The sequence below is a fragment of the Marmota flaviventris genome, unplaced genomic scaffold (genome assembly GCF_047511675.1).
Source record: "Marmota flaviventris isolate mMarFla1 unplaced genomic scaffold, mMarFla1.hap1 Scaffold_186, whole genome shotgun sequence".
In the NCBI taxonomy this organism is placed as follows: Eukaryota; Metazoa; Chordata; class Mammalia; order Rodentia; family Sciuridae; genus Marmota; species Marmota flaviventris.
The window spans coordinates 105,001-122,500 of NW_027288093.1; positions in this window are offsets into that span (position 1 = coordinate 105,001).

Sequence of the window (17,500 nt, forward strand, 5' to 3'; positions counted from 1 at the left end):
TTCTTTCTTTCTTTCTTTCTTTCTTTCTTTCTTTTCTTTTCCTTCCTTCTTCCTTCCTTTTTTTTTTTTTTTTTTTTTTTTTTTATTTAGTGTTTAGTTTTCGGGGACCCAACATCTTTTTTATTTATTTATTTATCAATTCATTCATTCTTACTTGGTGCGATCTAACCCAGCGCCCCATGCATGCCACTCGAGCGCGCTACCTCTTGAGCCACACCCCCAGCCCCTAAATTTCTTTATTTATATATCCTTCTCTCTCTCTTTCTCTTTTCCCTGCCCCCCTCACCCTATTTATGACTCCTTTCCTCCTCCAACACACGCCCCGCCCCCTCCCCGGAAGTCGACCAGTTGTCCCAATGTGAAATCTGCCTGGAAGAGTACCCGTATTGCTGCTTCTCGTTTGACTCGGTTCGATGCGGGACTGAGACTGCTACTGGACATTCGAACGCATTGCACTCTACCTGCAGAGATATATTCACAGCCCTAGATGATTGGTTTCCTTTTTTGGTTGGGGGCGGGGAGGCGGGGCTTGTTTGATTGTTTGCCGCGCTGGTTTACTTACATTTCTTCTCCCCCTGTCCCCCTCTTCCGCCCCCACCCTCCCGCAGGTTGACCAGTTGGCCGGTTTGCCCCAGCACGACCGGGGTCGACCAGTTGTCCGCATGAGGACTTGGAATTTTTTTTCATGCGGTAAGTATGGAGGTCGACCAGCTGTCCTAACATAAGCGGGATGGGGGTTGGGGTCGAAATTGGTGTTCACTCATACACGCCTTTTCTTTCTTTCTTTCCTTCCTTCCTTCCTTCCTTCCTTCCTTCCTTTTTTTTTTTTTTTAATATTTATTGTTTAGTTTTCGGTGGACCCAACATCTTTATTTTATTATTATTATTTTTTAACTTATTTTTATTTATTTTATGTTTTATTTGGTGCGATCTAACCCAGCGCCCCATGCTACCGGTTGAGCCACACCCCCAGCCCCTAAGTTTCACCCTTCTCTCTCTCTCTCTCTCTCTCTCTCTCTCTCTCTTTTCCTTGACCCCCTCATCCTATTACTCCTTTCCTCCTCCAAGGCAACACACACACACACACACACACACAGACACACACACACACACACACACACACACACACACACATATATATATATATATATATATATATATATATATATATATATCCCGGAGGTCGACCAGTACACCCCCAACGAAAGAGGTCGACCAGTTGTCCCAATGTAAATACTGCCTGGGTAAGTGAAATTATGTGTGTTTTTCTTTTGGTTGGCTTTGATGTGGGACTGGGAGTGCTACTGGAGTTTTGACGCATTGCACTCTGCCTGCCTCATCCTCCCGAGTCCCTGGGATTACAATCCTGTGCCACCAGGGGCATCTGTGTGCAAAATGGAGTTCGCAGACTTCTCTTGTCTCATTTCTTCCTCTGTTTTTCTCCTCCTCCTCCTCCTCCTCCTCCTCCTCCTCCTCCTCCTCCTCCTCCTCCTCGCCCCGCCCTCCCCTCCCCTCCCCCACCCGCACCCTAACCTCCCCCTCCCCTCCCCTCCCCTCCGCTCTCCCTCTCCCTCTCCCTCTCCTCCTCCTCCTCCTCCTCCTCCTCCTCCTCTTCCTCTTCCTCCCCCCATCCCCCCCCCGCCCAAGTTAATTTGTCAATGGTTTCTTTTTAGCTATAAGTGGCGGTAGGATGACTCCACGAATATTCCTTATTTCAAGTGGGGACATTCTTTCCTAATCGGGAGTTCAGTTTTAATTGCATGCATCAAATCATTACTTGTGTGGGTCTGGGCTTTTTCTTCTCTTGGTGGTCAGTACCTGGAGAGGAATGTCACAGCCAGGGGGGGGGTGCTCTTGAGTGTTTCTGCATTTCTGTCCTTCCTTGCCCACCAACTCAACTCTCGCTCGCTCCCTCTCTCCTTCCCTCCTTCCTTTCTTTCACTTTTGCTTCACTGTTTCTTTCCTGCTGGTGCTGGTGCTGGTGGTGCTTCCTTTCGGTTACTTTTCTTTATTTTTGTTCTTGATTTTTTTTTTTTAATATTTGCTCCCCCTCCCCCGGCCTTTCTCTCTCTCTCTCTCTCTCTCTCTCTCTCTCTCTCTCTCTCTCTCTCTCCTCTTCCTGTTGCTGAAAGCTTGGCCCAATCCAATAAGGATGGCAAGGTCTTGAGACACAGGAAAAAAGGCTTATGGCAGCACTGGCAAAGCAAAAACACAGGGACTCTTCTGCACGTCAGCAACAACAGGAGGTTTTGTAGAGGAGATTCAAAGGCCACCTTGCACTTCTTCCTGGCCGCAGTTGTAATTCGGCTTCTTACTTTTGATAAGAGTCATTTCTGACATCCTCTGGTCTCCAAAGTCTATGTGACTTCAAGACTACGCTGGGCGTGGACTCAAGGACAGATAAGTCTGCCTAAAACAGGGAAGAAAGGTGATATGATTTCCACTGGATTGAATCCAGAAGTACCTAACCACCACCACGGAGTTACACCTCAATTTTTTTTTTTTTTTTTTTTTTTTTGAGAGGGAGTGTCCCTTGATTGCTCATGTTGGCTAACATCAAAGGAGACAACATCCTATCTCAGTCTGTGATAAACCCTGTGGTGGTGTTATCACATGGGGTGGGGGGGGGTGTCCTTCCCCTTCCCCTTCCCCTTCCCTCTCTCCTTTCTCTATTTGCTGGTTAAAGCTCAAGGTCTCTGGAGGTTGCCTGAGTACTCCCAGGACCTCACCTTCTCTGGTGAGTAGCTGAGGTGGTGGTTGCTGGACACGGTCCTACCATTCTGATCTTTCACTACTCTTACTGTTCTCTTCCAGGACTTTTGGATCGACTTCGTTCTTCCAAGGATGGTGGAATGATGACAAAGATGATTTGGGACACTTTTTTTTTTTTTTTTTTTTTTTTTTTTTTTTTTTTTGGTGGTTGTTTTTCCTCCCGGATGGCTGTCAAACCTGCAGCAGCACACACAACCGTCCATCTCGAAGTGAAGAATCTCTAAAGGATCTTCAAGGAAAGCATGGACAAGGAGGATTCGGTCCCGGGAGACTCTTGACACGAGATGGGAAATCCCCCCCCCCCCCCCCATTTCTTCTGGAAAGTACCTAATACCAATAAAGACAGGACAAAATGCAGCACAGGCTGGCTGGCTGGCTGAGGTTTATGTAGCGCCGAGTAGTTCTACAGGTAAAATTGGATCCCAGAGCAACTGTGCAGCTACTCAGGGTCCTTGCCTTCCCCAACTGTCCCCTATGGGACCGAAGCTGCTCCCTCCCCTAAGGCTTTCTCAGTCAGCTAATCCTCCACACTTAGGAGTGGTGAAGGTGGGACACACGTTTTAGGCTTGCTTGGCTTCTTCAGTCGGATCTCATCTTGCCACCGGGTCAGAAACACAAGCATATACACGAGAATGTGCATAGCGACGGGTTTCCACCCTGTGGAACTTGGGAGTCCACAGTGAGTGGTCTGTGGTCTGAAAAGGGCAGCCTCGTTAGTTGCAGTCACTGAACGCTAGGTGGCGCAAAGCTACCGTCATTTTGGAAGGCCTGCCTGAGTTCCATTTCCAGTTTAGATATAATCTATCTACATGTGTAGACATAGATAGATAGATAGATAGATAGAGAGACAGACAGACAGACAGACTTAGATATGTATATCTATATCCATATACAGATCACTACGCTGCAAGCCGCCGCGTCATATCTTCCTCTCTTCCCTCAGCCTACTGAGTCCCTGGAAAGACAGATGGGCACGGGCCTCAGTGCGGTTGTTCCCCCGCCCCCCCTCCCCCATACAGTAAAGTCCCCCGGAAGCACTGGGGGGGGGGGGAGGACATACCTCTTTCACCCCTGGTATCTGATCACTTTCCTTAGCCTTTAACATGCCCCACCTAGGAGATAGCTTCTGTGCCTCTGCCCGACCCTTGGAATTTGAACTATAATCCACACTTCCCCCATCCCACTCACTCCAATTCCCCAGCAGTAGTCCCTCCCAAGGCTGTCACCACTAGAGGTCCATAGTAAACACCTTCCCCCACCCCTGAGAGTTATGAGGGAGGGCCTGGATGAGGTTAAGAGAGAAACAAACAAAAACAAAACAGTGATGTTTCCTGTGTGTGTGTGTGTGTGTGTGTGTGTGTGTGTGTGTCTAGTGTGTACCGGTCTGCGCACAAAACCCAAACAGGATGAATTTGGGCCTGGGAGAAGGAGAGGGAGGCCCTTCCTGGGTTTACTTTCTGGGGAAGGGAAGAGACAAAAGAAAAAAGGTGAGGGTGTTGCCCAGCAATCAAGACCGTTTGTGGACCAATGCCCAAGGCCCTGGGTTTCTTCCCCAGCCTAGCATCACAAAAGAAACAAAAGTAGTGAACAAAGAGAGACTCAAACAACCAAAACAGGCAAGGCAATCTCATCTCAAAGTGCCCACGGGAAAGGAAAAAAAAAAAAATTGAAGACTGCCGTGCTGGGCTGGGATGGGCTGGGGTCCTTTATATCTCAGCGTTGGAGTGCTCGCCTAGCATATTCGAGGCCCTGGGTTCCATCCTCGGCTCCAGATAAAAAGAAACTAATAACATAAAGGCATTGTTTCCAACTAGGCCAAATAAATAAATAAAATCAAGACACTAGAAGAGACCTTGCTCACACAGAAAAAAAAAAAAAGCGGGTGGGGGGGGGGGAGATCAAGATGGAAATCACTCTACCCTTGGCATCCAATAGACAAATAAGGCTCCCCATACGCATGTCAGGGTTTCCTTGGTGGGGATGGAACTAAAAACCAGCCCCTTACACAGGGGCTGGTTTCTGACTGGAGCCTGGAACTGGGGACTGAACACAGACACAGTTTACCACTGAGCTAAACCAACATCCCCTCCCCTTTTTATACAGATATTTTTATACATTTTTGGTAAATCCATTGATTTATGAGTTGAACCCAGAAGCGCTCACTTGAACACTGACTGAGCCACATCCCCATATTCAATTTATCTATCTATCTATCTATTCATTTGTTTTCTGGCTTGCTTGCTTGTTCTAGTTAAAGCTTGGTCCCAGGGTTTCAAAAACTGACTTCCAGACTCACGTAGAAAGGAATCAAGCCTTTATTAAAGCACAAGTAGTGGCGACTGAGCAGAAGAACATAAAGCTGTTCCCCTGGCCAGCCCCAAACAATTGCAAGGGTGCCCCTTATAAGACTGAAACCTGCAAAAGGGACGTTTTGGGGGGAGGGGGCGTCTAGCTAATGCAAGCAAGCCAAGTTACAGAAGCGGGAGAGTGAAGTCAGGCAGAGGGACGCTCAGCCAATCACAATCAGCCTAGCCACTCCAGTGACAGAAGCATAGCCCCCCCCCCCCCACCCCCACACACACCGTTATGGGCTAGTTACAGAAACAATGTCCCATCACGTAGTTCCGTGTTCTTAAAGGTTTCTATAGCACAAGGAAAAGAACATCTTGCCCCAGTCATCACCCTTCTACTTGGCCTGGTTGTTTTACAGAATGGAGACATAAAACAAAACGGAGTCCCATTTGCTTTTACTATCACAACTTTTCTTTTGGAGACAGGGGTCTCGCGAGGTTACTTTCTCTCGCTATGAGCTTACAATCCTTCTCTCAAGCTCCTCCTGATCCTCTGGGGGGGGGGGGGGGGAGGACACACATGAACCCCCAACCCATGCCTGGCTAAGCCTTGCATTTTAATTTTTTTCCCCTTTAATTTCTTGAGTTGTAGATGGATGGACACGCTATCTTTACCCTATTTGCTTGTTTGCCCCTTTGTTTTGGGTTCTGTGGTGCTCAGGATCGAATCCAGCGCCCCACACGTCCCAGGCAAGTGGTCTACTACCGAGCTAAAACCCTAGCCCAAGCTTTGCATTCTATAATGAATACATTTCCTTCTATGCTGAAGGAACACAGACATATTTACTGTACAACAAGCCCAGAGATCTTCACATCAACAGTTGCCTACAAGTCCTACGTACATTCATTGACCTTTGACTTTGGAAGCCACGTTCAGAATCTATGACTCTGGCCAGATAACTGCCACGATGTGGTTTTTGCTCACCAACAGTTGGACCTAGGTGAACAGCTTGGACTCAAGTGGACAAATACTCTTATGCATTCAGAAAACAGTGCCACTCACCTGGTACAGGAGTATTCTTTCAACAAACGATCCCCAAACCCTTACTTACTCAATTAAAACTAACAGATGTGAAAACTGGTCATTAATGGCACAGATCTTTTTATTTATTTATTTATTTTTAAAATTTTTTTAGAGAGAGTGTGAGAGCGAGAGACAGAGAGAGAGAATTTTTAAATATTTATTTATTTAGTTAGTTAGTTAGTTAGTTTTCGGCGGACACAACATCTTTGTTAGTATGTGGTGCTGAGGATCAAACCCGGGCCGCACGCATGCCAGGTGAGCGGGCTACCACCTGAGCCGCATCCCCAGCCCCAAGCACAGATCTTTTTTTTTTTTTTTTTTAAATCTGAATGTTACACCGAATGCATATGTTAGAACTTCCACATGTGTCACTGACTATGGGATAAGTTTAGAGCTTCGATACAATACACGTTCTAATAAAAAGGGCACTAATTGGTGACCTCTCATGTAGGAAACCTATATGTCTTCAAGTGTACCGACTTTTGAAGAATAAAATAATCTCTCACACACAGCATACTACTCTACTCCCCAGATGTGTACACATCTCCAGTGACAGACATGTGGGGTGATTCAGGAGAATCACAAGACTAACACAGCCTCAGCAACTTATGGAGCCCTGCGGTAATGAGAGAGAGAGAGAGAGAGAGAGAGAGAGAGAGAGAGAGAGAGAGAGAGAGAGAGGGGGGGTAGGTGTTGGGGGGGGTGTTGCTCAGAGGCAAAGCATCTCAGAAGGAAGAGGGGGAATTTATTATAATAAGAAAACATAAGAACTGAACCTTTACAGCAACAAAACTCTGACGACTCTGCTGACACTCTGTTGTTCGAGGCCTAACAAGGTTATCAAACAGAAAAGTGATTTTCTGGATGGAAATTCTAAATATTTGTTAGCCAATGGGCAGATAACCCACCCTGAAAGTCAATATAGCCTTCACCTATGATTAGGGAGGGGGAGGGAAGGAAAAAGAGAAAGGAAAAAGGATATGGGTTTTAACATGAGCCTCAGTGGCTGAGCAGTGAGACTTATACTCAAAGCATATAAAGTGGACCCCTGTTACATTTTCTTTCTGACCCCCCCCCACCTCCCCCCCCCCCCCCAGTTCCTTGATTTGACTGTTGGGAGAAAATTTTTTTAAAAAAGACAAAAAGGACAACAACAGCAACAGACAGAAACCACAGCCACCCTTACGAATTTCTGAATTTACATGAGTGAATTACTCTTCTTGATTCTCAGTAACATAGTTTATACTTTTCATGGTTTTTGGTTTGTTTGTTTGTATGTAGTTAAAAAAAAATCAGAAGAAATTATTGGTATTCATTGCATATAGAGTGACCCATGTTAGCTGGATCTTATCTCTCAGTTGCAAAGAAGGGGGGGGGGGGCGAAAGGGGGGAGGGGTTGTTGTTGGTGGTGGTGGTGGTGGTGGTGGTGGCAAAAAGCAACCTGGAACCTGCTTTACCTAGGCTACTGGTTTGATAAAGTCTTCCTTACATGGATGTGTTGTAGGGACAAATGAGGCAAGGCACCGACCGAACAGAGCAGGAAAACGGTTTTATTTGGCTGCAGCCAAGTTCAGAGGACACGGCTGGCTTTTGCTGTAATGAATTAATCCCCTGAGTTCAGGTAGTTTCAGAGTTTTCTACCGAGCATGTAAGGGGAGGGGCTCAGAAACTCATGGTCAGCAGAAGTTCACATAAAAGCAGCTTTTTCTCTCACTGTTCTGGGCATGTTAACCCCTCGAGGACAACACCTGAGAAGGGGAGAGCTTCTTCTCCCCTGTCTAGTCTCCCCCTGCCAGCTGTTACCATGGAGTCCAGTTGGTAACTTCTTCTCGTATCTTAAACCTGTAGACATCTCTGTGAAGTCCAGCTCAAGGCCAGAGGCCTTGTTTGCACATTTCTTCAAAGTACTATTCTGGATATGTTTGTGAAAAACTAGTAAGGGGGAGTGCTGGTATCTTCTCGGCCAGTGGCCAAGTAAACAGGGCGACACGAAAATAGGAAGTTTATCCACCTTGAGTTCTTTGGCAGAGACTCTTCGGCTGCCTGACAGACCTAAAACCAGTCTGGGTGAAGATTTCTGAAGAGGCCCAGTTAAGACTTTTCAGTGGAGAAAGGGGGTGCCACTTCAGATGATGAATCATCGCAAAGACACATTGGACTGACCCAAACACATCACATATTTTAAGATTCTTCTCATTCACGGCAAAGAGTAAGCAGTTTTACCTAACAATAGTTTGGTTTCAAAAGGCTTTTTTTTTTTTTTTTTTTTAAATCTAATCCCCCTGCTTTTCCCTTAGAGCTCTTCTCTTTTCTCTAGGAAAACTCTACTCTTAGTCAGAGGTCCAAATCTCCGTTCAAATGACACAGGAAAAAAAAAAAAAAATTCTCTCAAGCACCTGGCCCCCTCCTGCCCCAAACAAAAAAGTTCTGGGTGATCAATGAATTTAAGAGGCAGGAAGAATGGATCATTAACAGAAATGAACATAACCACAGTTACTACTTTCTAAGAATTGGAAAGAATTACCCAGGGCAGAGCTTCCAATTGAAACACTGTAATTATTAGAGAACAAACAAACAAAGAAACAAACAGACAGACAGACAAACAAAAACCCTGAAGTACAAGAGACTCTCCCCTTCTCTCTCTATAACTTACACACACACACACACACACACACACACACACACACACACACTCTCTCTCTCGCTTGATTTTCAGTTTCTCACTTAGTGGAGCACCCCTTTTCTTTAGGATCAATCTCCTCCTAGGTTTCTTTTTATACCAAAGGGGGGCAAGTTACACATGATCCAGGAGAAGGAGGCCAAAGCAATCAGATTACTAAGGAACATCAGGAGAGAGAAATTAAATGCTGGTGGACACATTGAACCAATGCTCTGAAACAAATGATATTCAAATTAACCTCTTAGTTTAGTTTTAAACCAATCGGTCAGCATAAATGCAGAGTCAGAGAGACAAACTGACCCTTAAAACAGATACGCGAAACCATACTGGAATTTGAAACAGGTTGGGAATTGTGAACAGCCTGGAGAGGCCACATTTTTCTTCCTTCAGGGGCAGTGGGAGAGACTTTGCACTGCCTTTTGTTATGTAAATTAGAACTGAGACCTGCCCGCAAGCAAGCCCGGTTTAGTGTAAGAATCTTACTTCCCCGCCCGCCCTGATAACTGGCACCCCATCCTGACAGAAAACAAATTTTCCCTTGCAGACAAAGTGGTAGGAACCCAAAGTGGCTGGAACCACCCCTCCCCCTCCCCCCCCCCCCAAAAAAAAAAAAAAAAAAAAAACCACAATGGCACCGAGAAGGAATAGTACAAGTACCTGCTCTCTCTAGGCTACTGATTTGATAAAGTTGACACTTTGTTGGGGGTATTTCAATCTCACCTTGACCCCTGACCTGCCCCTCTCAAGAGTTTGTGAAAGATGGATGCTGCTATTTCTCCCTGAGATTTGTGAATCTACAGGTTTATACTTTCTTTGGGTTTAATCCGGTTCTTGAAATGACTCCTGGCAGTGGCCAACATGCCCGACCTCCAGCTTACTTTTGTGTTGTTCAGAGAAGAGTTGTGGTGTGATTTCATCTTTTAGACTTTGTGGAGATTTGGTTTATGTTCCATTCTACGGTCAACTTTGGTAAACATTCCGTATTCGCTTTAAAAGAATGTCTGCTGTGTGGTGGTGGCCTTGCAGTGTTCTGAACATGCCCATTAGGTGTGGGTTGTTCGCGATGTAGTTCTGCTGTCCTTTGTTACTGATTATTTATTTATGGCCTAAGTCGTCAGCTGCTAAGGGATGAGTGTTCTCGCCTCTTTGCCATAATAGATTTATCCATCGTTTCTTTTAATTCTCTCTGGTTTTCATGTAGGTATTTATTTATTCATTCATCCATTTATTTATGTATTTATTTATTTTTCAGCTGTAGATGGACACAATATCTTTATTTTTATTTATTTATTTTTATGTGGTGCTGAGGATGGAACCCAGGGCCTCACGAATGCAAGGCAAGCACTCTACCACTGAGCTACAATCCCAACCCTCATGTAGGTATTTTGAGGTTATTGAAAGACTTGCACACTACCTTAAGATTGTTGAATGCTTCCTCAAACATCTGACTGTTTATCAATGTGCTATGTTCCTCCTACGCCTGGCAGTGATTGTCTTGTGTGTACCTTGAAGTCATACTGAAAATAAAATAAATAAGTGACTGGGTACAGTGGCCTATGCCTGTCATCCCAGACACGCTTCTCTCTCTCTCTCTCTCTCTCTCTCTCTCTCTCTCTCTCTCTCTCTCTCACACACACACACACACACACACACACACACACAGCCGAGGCAGGAGGATCGAGAGTTTAAAGCCACCCTCAGCAAAAGTGAGACACTAAGCAACTCAGTGAGACCCTGTCTCTAAGTAACATACTAGATAGGTAGGGCTAGGGGATGTGGCTCCGCAGTCAGTGAGTGCCACTGAGTTCAATCCCTGGTTACAGGCCTCCTCCAATAAATAAACAGATAAATATATACATATGTTTATTTTGTTTATTTAGGTGATGATGATGATTTTAATGTGGTGCTGGGATTGAACCCTGTGCCTCATACGTACTTGGTAAGTGCTGTACCATTGAGCCACAACACCAGACTGACAACACCATGAAGTGCTCTTGCTCAGACTGTGGTCTCTCCTGTGTGGCTGGGGAGGGCAGGGGTTGGGTCCATTTAGGGCTGATAGATATTGGTTGCACTGCTACTTCTTAGATGAAACAGTGCGTAATATGTGCACACAGATAAAAATGAAGGTAGAGATGGCAAGCTTTCTCCAGCTTGATTTATCCCAGAGCATGTGGTGTTTCAGTCTAGGGCAACAGACCATGCTTTTTAGCCAAGGCAGCCTCACTTAGAGCCCTGTTACAGCTTCTTATTACCAAGTGCCTAAATGTAAAATTTGGCTCCGTGATATTGATAGATCAATAAAAATAAAAATACAACAACAAAAAAAAAAAAAAAAAAAAAAAAAAAAAAAAAAAGAAAGAAAGAAAGAAAAAGATAAAATGGCCAAACAGACAAAATAGAACTCCACAAGGAAGAATCCTTTTTCCTATTATGATTAGTATTCTTTTTTTTTTTTTTTTTTTTCTGTTTCGTAGTACGTTGTCGGTGGACAGCACACCTTCTTTCGATTTGTTCCTTTTTGTATGGCGTGCTAAGGCTCAAACTCTGTGCTAGGCCGGTCCTCTGCCACTGACCCAAAGACACAGACAGCCCCTAGACAAGAAAGGATTCTCAGAGGCTGGTCATCTTCCAATTTTTTTTTTGTACTGAAAAAGCAGGAAACACAAAGCCCAAAGACAAGCAGATCAAATTCCCAAGCAACCGATTTCAAACTGATTTTTACATGTTTCCGTCAATTCCTACATAGTCTGGATGGATCCAACCGTGGCCTATCAGTCAGTCGGCCTGACTAATTGTGGCTTCACCGTGGTGGTTTCGGTTTTGAAGTCCCACACCGCCGGATTCTCTAGGGGTGCTGGGCAGACTGCCGGCGCCTCCTGCTGCTGCGGGGGACCCTGGCGCGGGGTGGGGGGGGGGGTGGGGGTGGGGGTGGGGTGGGCAGCTGGCGGGACGTGTCCAGGTGACTTTCTACGACCCCTGCTAAGCGGATCTCGCTGACACCGACCGAGGTTCCGCGTCCCTTCCGCCTGATTTTGTTGACGGTTTTCGAGCTCCCCCTGGTGGCCGCTTTTATAGGAGCGTCTTAATCCACTTCTGAGAAGTATCTGTTCAGGTCCTTGGCCCATGGATTGATTGGATTATTTGTTTGATTCTTTTTTTTTTTTTTGGCTTTTTGTCCCCCCCCCCACCCCCCCGTTGTTGTTGTTGTTTCGCTCTGGGACAAGGGCCCACGCTTTTTAGCCAAGGCAACCGCTCTTAGAGCCCTGTTATAGCTTCTTATTACCAAGTGCCTAAACGTAAAATTTGGCTCTGTGACCCAATGGAAAATGACTTGCGGTTTAAGAAAATGCTCAAAAAACAACAAAAAACTCAGGTAAACAGATAGGTAAATAGACGGCCATTTGTAGCGGCGGTGGAGGCTGCGTTCCGCAGGCGCTGCGGAGAAGCTCAGAGGAGCCAGTCCCCGGCCGCTGCAGCCCCTGACCCCTGCGCTCAGTCGGCTTCTCTGCGCCTCGGGCAGCACCAAGTCAGCCCCGGGGCTTGCTGCCGCGCCCAGAGTCCTTCCTGGCAGCTCCCGGCGCTCGGGACCCCCGCCCGTCCGCACACGTCCCCGAAGCCGGGCCTAGGGCGGGCGGCGGAGGCTCGGCGCGGCTCGGCGCGGCACGGCCCGGCTGGGCTCCGCAGTTTTGAAGAAATCTATACGTTTCAAAGACAGATTCTCAGAGTAAAGGATCGTGATGAGTTTCCAATGATTTTAATTGGTAATAAAGCAGACCTGGATCATGAAAGACAGGTTACACAGGAGGAAGGACAGCAGTTAGCATGGCAACTTAAAGTAACATACATGGAGGCATCAGCAAAGATGAGGATGAATGTAGATCAAGCCTTTCATGAACTTGTCCGGGTTATAAGGAAATTTCAAGAGCAAGAATGTCCTCCTTCACCGGAACCAACTCGGAAAGAAAAAGACAAGAAAGGCTGCCATTGTGTCATTTTCTAAGAATCCCTTGAATTTTAGCTACCAACTCCCAGGAAAAGCCCTCATCTCCTCCTCCTCTCCTGATGGTTTACCTCATGTTGGTACCTTTCTAGCCTTAGACAAATGATCACCGTGTTAGCCTTAGACCAAGAAGCCGGCTAATCCTTTCCAGACCAATTTAAAGGAAACACTAAGGCTGCTTCAAAGATGATCTGATTCTTTCTAAATACATGTCTACATATACAGACATATTCTTCTTTTAAGGGCTTACATCTTAATAGGGATGAATCAGTTGTGCAACCTAAGCTGTTTGCTAAGCTGAAGTTTTAGGTTGTGAAATAATTTTTAACTTCTGGAATCATATTACCTACTGTTATTCTAACATCCACAGGAGGGTTTTTTTTTTTAATATGAATTTTTTGCCTATCTTTAAAGATTTTGATGTCAACCTTACATAACCTTAAATACACTGAACGGAGTTTACAAAATTGAGACATATCAGACCTTTCTTGATACTACAGCTTTTCTTTCCCAGTGGCCAAAATACCAAAATACCTATTGTATTTATGGATTAAAACCTGCTTCTCGGGGCTGGGGATGTGGCTCAAGTGGTAGCGCGCTCGCCTGGCATGCGTGCGGCCCGGGTTCCATCCTCAGCACCACATACAAAGATGTTGTGTCCGCCGAAAGCTAAAACATAAATATTAAAAAATTCTCTCTTTAAAAAAAAAAAAACAAAAAACTGCTTATCAAGCCTGTGATGACTCCTCCTCTTGAAGATGATAGTGTTCTATGTGGCCAAATATTTGGACTCATTCTGGACTTGGGCATCTCAATGTGTACTTGGTTTCTTAATTTAACTCTTTCACAGCCATGCTAAGGATAAGAATGAATGATTTCTGTCTGTCTTCCTTTTCAAGTATTTCAGGTTTAAGGCATTCCAAAAAAACTAAAGTTGTTTTTGTTTGCTGTCATATAAAACACGGAATTGAGCTTTCCAGAGTCACAGATGGTTAATGTTTTTGCTATGTACTTTTGTGCATTATTTTCTTATTGAACTATTTAACAAGTATTTTTATATGTTTGTAAGCAAGTATGCTTCACAGCATACCTTGTGTATATGTAAAGATAAGTATTTAATTCTCACTGTTCACTTTTAACTGACAAAGAAAAAAAAAGTGGAAACCACAGAAACTGTGGTAGGACTTTTACTTGCTGGTCTGATCCTGGTTGTATCTATCTTTGGCCAGTTTTATCCCCATTCAAGAAACCTTCCCAATCGAATACAACTGGATGAGACTCTGAAATCATTTCAATATCCCCTGCTATATATTGACTGTTATATCAAGTATTAATTGTAAAACTTGTAATTGACAATTAGTATAACTGTGGATGGCTTCTGATTTTGTTTTAATTCTGTGGATTCTGTTTAAGCAATTCAAAAGTATGTTCCTGATTGTGAGATACTAAGTGGTATGGCAGAGTTGTCACTTTATTGAATGTGTACAACAGTCCCATGACCTTTATAGAGCATACCCTTGGATAGCTTCAGGTGCTGAAATTAAAGTTGATCTGTTTTCACAAGATGAAAAAAAAAATTGGTAAATAAAAACACAAATACAGATAAGAATTAATGGGCTGGGGATGAGGCTCAAGTGGTAACGCGCTCCCCTGGCATGCGCGGGGCGCTGGGTTCGATACTCAGCACCACATAAAATAAAATAAAGATGTTGTGCCCACTGAATACTGAAAAACAAACATTAAAAAATTCTCTCTCTCTCTCTCTCTCTCTCTCTCTCTCTCTCTCTCTCTCTCTCCCCCTCCCTCTCTCTCCTTCTTTTGTCTTTAAAAAAGAAAAATAAGTAAAAGTTAAAAAAGGGGCTGGGGATGTGGCTCAAGTGGCAGCGCACTCGCCTGGTTGCGTGCGGCCCGGGTTCGGTCCTCAGCGCCCCATACAAACGAAGATGTTGTGTCCACCGAAAACTAAAAAGTAAATATTAAAATTCTCTCTCACTCTCTCCTAAAAAAATAAAAAAAAAAAATGTTTATATATGTATATAAAATGTGGCCAGACAAAATAGAACTCCACAAGGAAGAATCCTTTTTCCTATTATGGTCAGTATTCTTTTTTTTTCTTTTTTCTTTTTTAGAGTAGTTGTAGGTGGACAGCACGCCTTCTCTTGACTGTGTTCCTTTTTGTATGCCGCGCTAAGGCTCAAACCCAGTGCCTCCTATGTGCTAGGCCGGCCCTCTGGCACTGAACCACAGACACAGACAGAGGAGGAAGGATTCTCAGAGGCTGTTCATCTTCCGGTTTTTTTTTTTTTTTTTTGGGTACAGAAACAGGCGGAAACACCAAGCCCAAAGACCAGCAGATCAAATTCCCAAGCAACCGATTTCAACGGGTTTTTACACGTTTCTGTCAATTCCTCCATTCTGTGGATGGATCCGACCGTGGCCTAGCAATCTGCCCGTCTGATAGTGGCTTCACCGTGGTGGTTTCGGTTTTGAAGTCCCACACCGCCCGTGTCCCCGGCCGGATTCTCTAGGGGTGCTGGGCCGATCTGCCTGCGTCTCGCGCCCGCCGCTGTGGGGGGCCCTGGCGGGGCGACCCGGCTGGTGGGATGTGTCCGGGTGACTCTCTACGACCCCTGCGGAGCGGATCCCGCTGACGCCGCCCGAGGTTCCGCGTCCCTTCCGCCTGATTTGGTTGACGGTTGTCGAGCTCCACCTGGTGGCCGCTTTTATGGGAGCGTCTGATCCTCGGAAGTCGCCAAGGCGTGATATTCGGTGGCGGTGGCCGAGACAGAGATCCAGGAGTTGGGCGGCGCCAGCGGAACTGTCTCGGTCGCGCTGGGCTGGGCCGTTGTGGCCCGTTGGCGGTATACTGGACCGGCAGGCTTTGTGTGTGTGTCGGTTGTCTTCTCTCCCTGCTCGGTCCGGGCCGCGGGCGCCTCGGGTGGCAGTCTGAGCGGTTCCTTCGCCGCCACGGGCTTCGCTTGGCCCCGTCTGGGTCGGTCGCCGGGACTCCTGTGTTATTTTTCTCCCGCTGCCTCTCCCTCTCCCTCTCCCTCTCTCTCACGGGTTTTGGCCGCGGGGCCGCGGGGCTGCGCCGGGCGGGCCAGAGGGGTGTGCTTGGCCGGCCTTGCCGCATTCCCTCTTTGGGGGCCCGCTGCCCGGGGCTTGTCCTGATGGCTATGCCCGGCGTCCTTCGGTGGTGGGTCGCCTTAGCGTGTTCCCCGGCCGCCCCCCGGTCCTGCTCGTTGGAGATGGTGGTCCCCGTCTCTTGTTTTCGCCTTCGTCCACGAGGGTCGACCAGTTGTCCCTAGGGGCTCTGGAGCTCGGTGATGGGCTCGATATCGCGGTGTGCTGACCGCGACTCTGTTCAGGGAAGGCGGCGGTGCTGAGTGAACTGTTCCCCGTTGCCCCGGTCGCGATTGTTTTGGCCCGAGTTGGCCGTTTTCTGCCATCGGGTAGGTGCTGACACGTTGTCCTCTGGCGCGTGCCGCCAGAGGGAGGGAGCTTGGGCCTCCGGGTGCGTGCCGGGCTCTGGGCTGATGGGGTGGCCCGGACCCGTTCCCTCTGGAGCTGCTTGCCTGGGCCTGCGTGCGACGGCTCTTTGGCGCACCTGGAGTGCCCTCGCGGTGGTGGTGCCACCTCCGGCCGGCCGGTCTTCTGGCGCCGGGGGGCGGCGGGGGAGGTGGCGGGTGGTCCTTTACCGCCCGTGCGCTCCTCGCTGCGGGCACCGGGGGCGGTGTGACGACGCTCGTTTCCGTGGCTCTGAGTCGCGCGTGTCAGGCGTTCCCCGTTCCGTGTCGTCGGCCGCTCTCCCTGGGGTGTGGGGCCGGTGAGGCCGTAGCAGGCTCCTCTTAGAAGCGGTCCTCGCCGGGTCTCCCCCTGCTCCCTGGGTCTCTCCCGCCCACTCTGCTGATCGATGTGGTGACTCTGCGCTCTCCTGGGCTGGACCAAAGCCGCGCCAGGCGAGGGACGGACATTCATGGTGAATGGGCCAGCTCTTCTCGTCCTGCCTGCGGGTCCCTCGCCTTGCCTCCCCGCCCGTTCGCGGTGCGGGGAAGGGCGGGGGTGCGGAATCCGGCCTCGACCTCGCTCCCGGGGTCCTTTGACGTAGCGGGTGCTTCTCGCTCGCCGCCCGCTCTGGGCGGCCAAGGGCCGTGTGTGGCCCTCCCCGCGCCGGGGAGGGCTGCCGCCGTGCTGCTTTGGCGCGACGGTGCGCCTCTGCTTCGGTGCTCCTGGGGCGCTCCGGGTCGTTTCCTGAGGTGCCTGAGGCTGAGCCGGTGTGTGCTGTTCCCGATCCCAGTGCCGCTGCCGCGGCCGGCCGCCGCCTCGCTGTCGGTCTCGCCCCGTCTGCGGGGGTTTCTGAGGCGAGTGCCCGAAAGGAAGAGCGTTGTTGCTTCGCTCGGGGGATCGAGGCGGTAAGCTCGGCAGCGTTGCGCGTTCCCTCTCCGGGGGGAGCGGGTTGCGTTGTCGTCCCCAGTGCCGAGTGGCGTGGGGAGTGTTAGGCGAGCGGGCGCCCGGGCGCTCTTCCCCACCTCCGGTGGGGGAAAGGAGACGTCGCCCGGGCGTTTGAGCGATTGTGGCGGGACGCCGAGCTGGGGCCGGTCCGGTCCCCGAGGCGATGGGGCTTTGGGTGTCCCCGGCCGCGAACGCTCAAGAAGCCTTGTGCTTGCCCA